Below are 6766 nucleotides of genomic sequence, written 5' to 3'. Positions count from 1 at the left end.
CCTTAGCATCCCAGAGGCCGCTTCCTTGGTCGCGGACCCGGAGAGACGAAGGAGAAACTAGAGCATGATGGCGGCCGAGTTCAGTTGGCGCAACCATGGTCTTTTTTCTTTTTATTTTTAGCTCATTAGTGACTAGCCTTCGGGCACTATCCCCTAAGGTCCTTTCTCCATCCAGTACTTCCTAATAACGGAATGTATACGTGCCGGCTCCTTGATTTATCGCCTCCGAAGTGCTGAGTGTGGGCTGGTTATGCGTCATTGGGCGGTCTGGATGTCACTCCCTAGTTAAATCCTCGAACTATTGGTGGAATAGCAAGAAAGCCCGTCCAACAACAAGAGCCGTTGCCATTGGTTTGACTCCTCTGAGTTTTTTTTCCAGGCACCTTATTGGGCAAATAGGCTCGTCAGTCGGCTCTTGATTCGCTGTGCTACAGTTAATTGTTAGCTAGATAGCGTGGATTACTCTGGTCTTTTGGCCTATAGTTGACGACTATTGCGTGCCGTCTGTGTGCCAAATACTGCTCAGAGGCTTTTACAGGGATTATCTGGTTAAACCTGTGAGTTTTACATTCTCCAAATTTTACAGATAGGAGACAAAGGTGCCAGAGAGGTTGGGAAACTTGCCCAAGGTCACCCAGATAGAAAGAAGTTGGGCCCGGCATTTGGTCCTAGATCTGACTCCAGAGCCTCCTCTCCTTTCGTTGTACTTCAGTTCCTCTCTCTTAGCCCAGAATCATACCTGTCAGCCAACCCAACATCTTTGAAAAATTTCATTCAAAGCCCAATTTCCTCAATCAGTTTCTAGAAGTGACACTGTTGGGAACTAAAGCTATGAAGAGGTTTCATTGCTTCTGCCACATCCTCCTTTCCAGGGCCCATTCCTCCTCACCCTAAGATAAACAGTCTTGGAGCTTCCTGACCAGAAGCCCATCTATCTGTACGTTCATTTTCTCAGCTTTATAAATGAACATTTCTTCCATCCTTGAGTGCCAAGCCCACCTCCTCATCCCCACCCCATCTTTAGAGAGAATCCTCAAGAGCTGGAAACAAGGAGAAACCGTCTAAAAAGAGAGAAAGAATAAATTGCTTTACAAATAAATAATTAATTGCATGCAAAGGGAACAGCCCTTCAGCTCTTGGAAAGCTTCCAGAGTCACCCTGATGCGGTGCAAGACGTATGCTTTTGGCTCTTGGCCATTTGATTCTTTCTCTGTGGCAGCTTACAGCGAAGTGAATCCACTATTCCAGCCAAAGGAGGGCAGGATGCTTAGGACCCACTGTCAGAGAGCCTGCCTCAGCCTCTGGGACTGAAATGATTTCCAGGAGTACGGTGCTGGACTCTAGCCTGCATTCCTCCGTCTCAAGTAATTAACATTTTACCATCCCAAATCCCCATCTCTTGTAGCTTCAGTGGGATCAACGCCCTTGTTTCACTTCCTGATCCAAGCTGTTGTGTAACCTCATTGGCACTGCTTTAATAATAAAACAACCACCGTAACACAGTAATAATGCTCAACACTTCAAGCCTTTCAGCAGAGAAAGACAACACATTTCACAAACATCAATTATGATTAAATGACAGATATTCCTAGGACAACTGATGGCAGAAAATCATGAGTCAAATTCTAATAAAGGCCCTAAAATCCTGAATCCTTATAACCACATACACATACCTCACATTAACATTCCAATATGGGATTTTGAGCTAGAGAACAGAATGAACCAGAAGTGTTCAGGGTCCAAAACCTTCCTTATCTCTACAGTTGGTTGTTTGTATCTCCATTTTAACCCTTAAACTAGTACTTGATTTTATAGTCAATTGTTGGACACATCTGTCTCCCCCAACTCAGCTGTAAATTTCTTGAAAATGAATGGTTTCTTTTTCATTTTTGTCTCTCTTACATTGCTCTGATTAGTAAAGTTCTCCGAATAATAATTGTTCAGTAAATGAAACATAGCTGGAGGAAAATGACAGAACTGAAGCTGTCCTACTTCAGGCACATCATGAGAAGGCAGGGTTCTTTGAAAAGAGAATAATGGTGGGAAAAATAGAAGGCAGAAGGAACAGAGGAAAACCAAATAGGAGGTAGATTGACTCCATCAAAGAAGCCATAGAGATGAATCCAAAGAAGCTGAGCAGGACTGTTGAGGACAGGACATGGTGGACATCCATCACTAGTTAATAGGGTCTCCAGAAACTGGAGCCGACTCAATGGCACGTAAGGCATGTAAACACACACAAATGTTTATTCAGCCTGTTGGCACTTTCCTAAGGTACAAAGGCTACACAGATGAATAAAACACTTCTGCCTCCAGGGACCTCAGTCTAGTGGGGGTGACCAACAGGTAAACAAATCATCACAGTGCAGGTGGCTTGAAGAACATGGGAGGGACACAACTCAATCTCGGATGGACAGGAATGACTTCCCAGAAGAGGTGGCACCTACAAGGTGAACTGAAGGATGATTTGTGGTTAGCTACGTCAGAGACTGGCAGTGTGTGGTGACTTGGCCCATTTGCTCCCTGAGGGCAGGAAGCAGGGTAAGAATATCCAGGAGTGACCAAAGTTTCTTCCTATAACCTTTGTCTTTGAGGGCCTTTGGCTATCTGTCCGCCCCACCTCGTTGTACTTCTTCCCTCCCCAGGAGAAAGCAGGAGGGTGGAAATCCTGTCATGTTTGCCTATTCGAGAACAGGAAAATAATTTTCACATAAGATTGCTGGGGGTTTTTTTTTTCTGAACATAAAAATAACATTGAGTAAAGATTTCAGATAATACAGATAGTTTTACAGTAGAAAATAAAATCTCCCCCAAATCCCACTACTAGAGCCAACCACCATTAAGGAGAGTATCTCTCTGGACTCATTTATGAATAGACTCACACAGGGATTTCTTCCAACAGCAGGGTGTGGTTTAGGGTCTTGTCTGCACTCTGAAAGCTCTCATTACTCAGAACTGAAACTTTGGAAGGAACCTGTCCTCACTTTCTATACTTATAGGAGGGAAGCCAATAAATCAACCAAATATTTATTGTAGAGGATGATGGTTTTAAATTCCTGTTGCAGCAAATGACAAATCACCGCCTGTTACAGGACTTTGGGACTTGCTCAGCCTACTGCAGAGTCGGTGGATGGCAGGGGAAACAGACTGCTGTGCCTACTGCTCCAGGGCTTACCGGCACGCCATGGTGGCTGCAGAGTCCATCCATGCCTAGAAAAGGCAGCCCAGGTCAAACAATTGACATGCTAGGGTACTCTCCTATGCTCTTTATCACATCTTCTCTGAATGCTACTTGGAGAAAATATTTTTTGTTTGTTCCAACCCACCTGGCTTAGAGAGTAAAAAGACTTGTCAAGCCCCGCACACCTGTATACAGGCCAAGTACAGTGTGTTCTTGGAACGCTATACTATTCTTAGGGCTCTATATGTGGTGCTCTATGCAGCTGGCTTTTTGCTGGAGGGAAAGACAGATTTAATGAGTGATAGCTGCCTTGGATGGCTACCAAAAGTGCTCTAAGCCATTCCAAGCAACAGGCCTTCCTTTTTTCCCTTCAGCGAGTGTTCTGTGATCCCTGAACATGCTGGATAAAATCCAATGCAACAGGAATTTTCTGCAAACGATTCTGCAATGACCCACAAGCTTGGGATGACGTAACCAGCTGGAGCTGCTCCAGTCTGACTTCTGTGGCACAGGAGAACTCCCTCTACCCTTTGCACTGGCCTCTTATTGCTATGAGACATCTGAAGTGTTTGCAAAGCATTCTTCAATTCTCCCAAACGTTATAAACATGGGAAGATCCCTGCAGAGGAACCTAATCCCAAAAGACGAGAGAACAGGGGATAGCTGATACTGCTCACTAGGGCAGTGGGTGTGGTCACAGCCAAAGCCAAGAGCAGTGGGGGAGGGGAACTTTCTAGGGGGTGCTGATTACAGAGGACATGCTTACAAGTGTTTATTACATGTCTGGTAGCATTTATTGTGCAACAAAGCCCTTGAGACAAACTCTGTGCCACTTCTAAATCACCTCTCATTTCTTATGACTACACTTCCTGAAAAGCTCGGAGTGAAGCAGCAGATGCTGAACTGCCCCTGCGTGCTGGCCGATGCTAGACCCAGAGGAGTTTCCCAAGAGAACCAGGGGTGGGGGTGGTTAGTAATAGCTACCCTTTCGTGAACGCTTGCTGTGTGTCAAGACACTGTGTGAGGGCTTTACATGGATCCTGGCAGTTAATAGTCACAACAAATATGGTTTTCCCTATTTCCAGATAGGGAAACTGAGGTACTGAAGGGTTGGCTGACTTACTCCAGGTCACCACAGGTAATAACCTTACAGTTGAACCCTGGTAGTCTGGTCTGACTCTTGAGTAAACCCTTTTCCATGCTGCTGTGTTGCCCCTGAGATGGCCGTCTTAAGAAAGCCACAGTACTGCTGGGAGACAACCAGCCTCCCAATAAACTAGCCTTTAGGAGCCTAACCCATTCCTTTCCCTACAGACTCAGGGAAAGAAGAGCACCCTTCCTGGCTAAATTACTTCCCCTTATGGTCTTTCCTCCATTTCCTAATTGAGATCTGGCTCTCCTGCTCCCCCCAATCAAAATTCCTTCCTTCCTTCTTTCTTTCCCTCCCTCCCTCCTTCCCTCCCGTCCTTTCGTCTTCCCCTTTTCCTTCTATTTCCTTTTCTTAGCTCTAAAACTTGGGGCTGTCTCCACCATGGGTCCTCCTTCATTCTTTAAACCAGCTTCTAGCCCTAACTCTCTGTTGAAATTCATTTCTCTAAGTGCATCTATGACCTCTTGGTGGCCAAGATCCGAGAGACTTTCTCAGCCCTTGTTTCCATGGCTTCATACTATGTTTTACCCTGAGAATCTTCTCTTGGCTTCCCAAAATAGCCAGATTCCCTCCTACCTCTACAACTGTTCATGCCCTTTTTCATACCACCTCTTTCTCTTAGCTTCTTCAAAGAAATCTGTCCATTCTTCTCTCCTTATGTCACCCTTCTGGGGGCATGGGGGTGGGTTGGGGAGCTGGGTCGTCGTCCTGCCTTCCCCTCTAAGATTGATTTTCATCTCTCCATCTCCAGCCTTCTTTCTGCAGCCTGCCTGCTGTGTGACCCTGTGCAAGTCACATGAACTGACTGAGCTTCAGTTTCCTCATTTCTAAAATGTATATATATATTATATTTATATGTATGTAAATGTATATATGTATGTATACACTTATGTATATATATACATAAATGTGTGTATAAAATGTATATATTTATATATTCTAATGTTTTTCTAAAGTTTTTAAGCGCAGACTATGCCAGGCAGGACTAGCCACATAATCTATGGCCATGCAAAAGGAAAGCATGGGGCTGCTTCTCCCAAAATTATTAAGAATTTCAAGACAGCAGCAGCAGAGCATCGAACCAAATGTGCCTTCTGAGCCTCGTGGCACTGCGCAGGCTGCATGCCCATGAAGCCAGCCCCACTGCCAGGCAGTGCTCTAAAAACTGTGTACGTATTAGTTTATTCCATCTTCACAACAACCTGATTAGATATAGATGCGGAAGCTAAGGCAGAGGGAGGTTAAGTAACTGTCAAGGTCACAGTTTTCAATTGCTGTAGTTGAGAAAAATACCACCTGTCTGGTGGGCATTGTTGTGACATCCACACAGAGAATGATGGTTCCCTCCCGGGGAACCCTCGGGAGGACTCCCTGGTGGCCCCTCAGCTGGGCCACGTCTGTTCTGTCCTCAGTGAGTTTGCACATGCAGTTTCTGCCGCCCAGGATGCCCATTCTTCCTTCCCTGCGCTTCCATTCAAGCTCCTGTCCTCTCAGGGGCTTCTGGAGCAGAGAAGCCAGGCTGACATCTCTTCCCCCAAATCCTCTCAGGGCCCTGTGTGGAGTCAGGCCCACCCCCAGCCTGGCCCTGGGGATTATGCAGAGTCCCCAGAGTTTACCTTCTCAAGGCTCACTGATAACCAATCCTATAAGGCTAGTGAGAAAATTTTCTTTAAATCTTTCTACACAACATTATCATAGCTTGTGATAGCCCATCTCACCCACCAGGCTGAGGGGCCTTGAGAAGAGATACTATATTTGAATCTTCATTATGTCTCTAATACTTATAATTCTCTTGAAAGAATTCTTTTTAGTCTCTGGACCTTTTCCTGCAAAGTCTTGCCTCCTCCTCTCTTCCTCCATTCATTCCTTAGGTTTCAGCTCAGACATCACCTCCTCCTCCAGGAAACCCTCCCTGACCTCCACCTCCAGGTTGAGTTTAGTGCCTCTTCTGGGCTTCTACATCCCTGTGCTCCCCCATCATAACACTGCCTCCCTGGGTTCATCACCGCAACCAGGTTGTGAATGTCTTGAGGGCAGGGACCAGTTCTGTCTTATTACAGAGTCTGGGACACAGCACGTTCTCAGTGTTTGTTTGACTGAATGAATGAATGGCTGAATAAAAGTAAATGTCAAATATTGGTTAAAACTCCAGGCTCTTTGTGGCCCTCAGCACAGGGCTGGGCACCCAATGGATACTTATGAAAGCTTATGAAATGGTTGAAAACCAAGGACAACTCCATAATTTCTACTAAGAAGAGGCAGCAGTGTGGTAGGGGGGAGGATGGCTCGGGGATTCCTCTTGTCAGCACAGTGAGAAAGCAAGGATCCCAGGTGTACCAGTGGGGAGTTAGCACTGGGAATATGGGGGAAAGGCAGCCTGGGCCAGGGGTCTGCAAACCAGGGCTCATGGGCCAAATCCAGCCATATTGTTGCAT

Source organism: Desmodus rotundus, chromosome 3, assembly GCF_022682495.2.
Source record: "Desmodus rotundus isolate HL8 chromosome 3, HLdesRot8A.1, whole genome shotgun sequence".
NCBI classification, from domain to species: domain Eukaryota; kingdom Metazoa; phylum Chordata; class Mammalia; order Chiroptera; family Phyllostomidae; genus Desmodus; species Desmodus rotundus.
Note: the sequence above shows the minus strand (reverse complement) of the source record.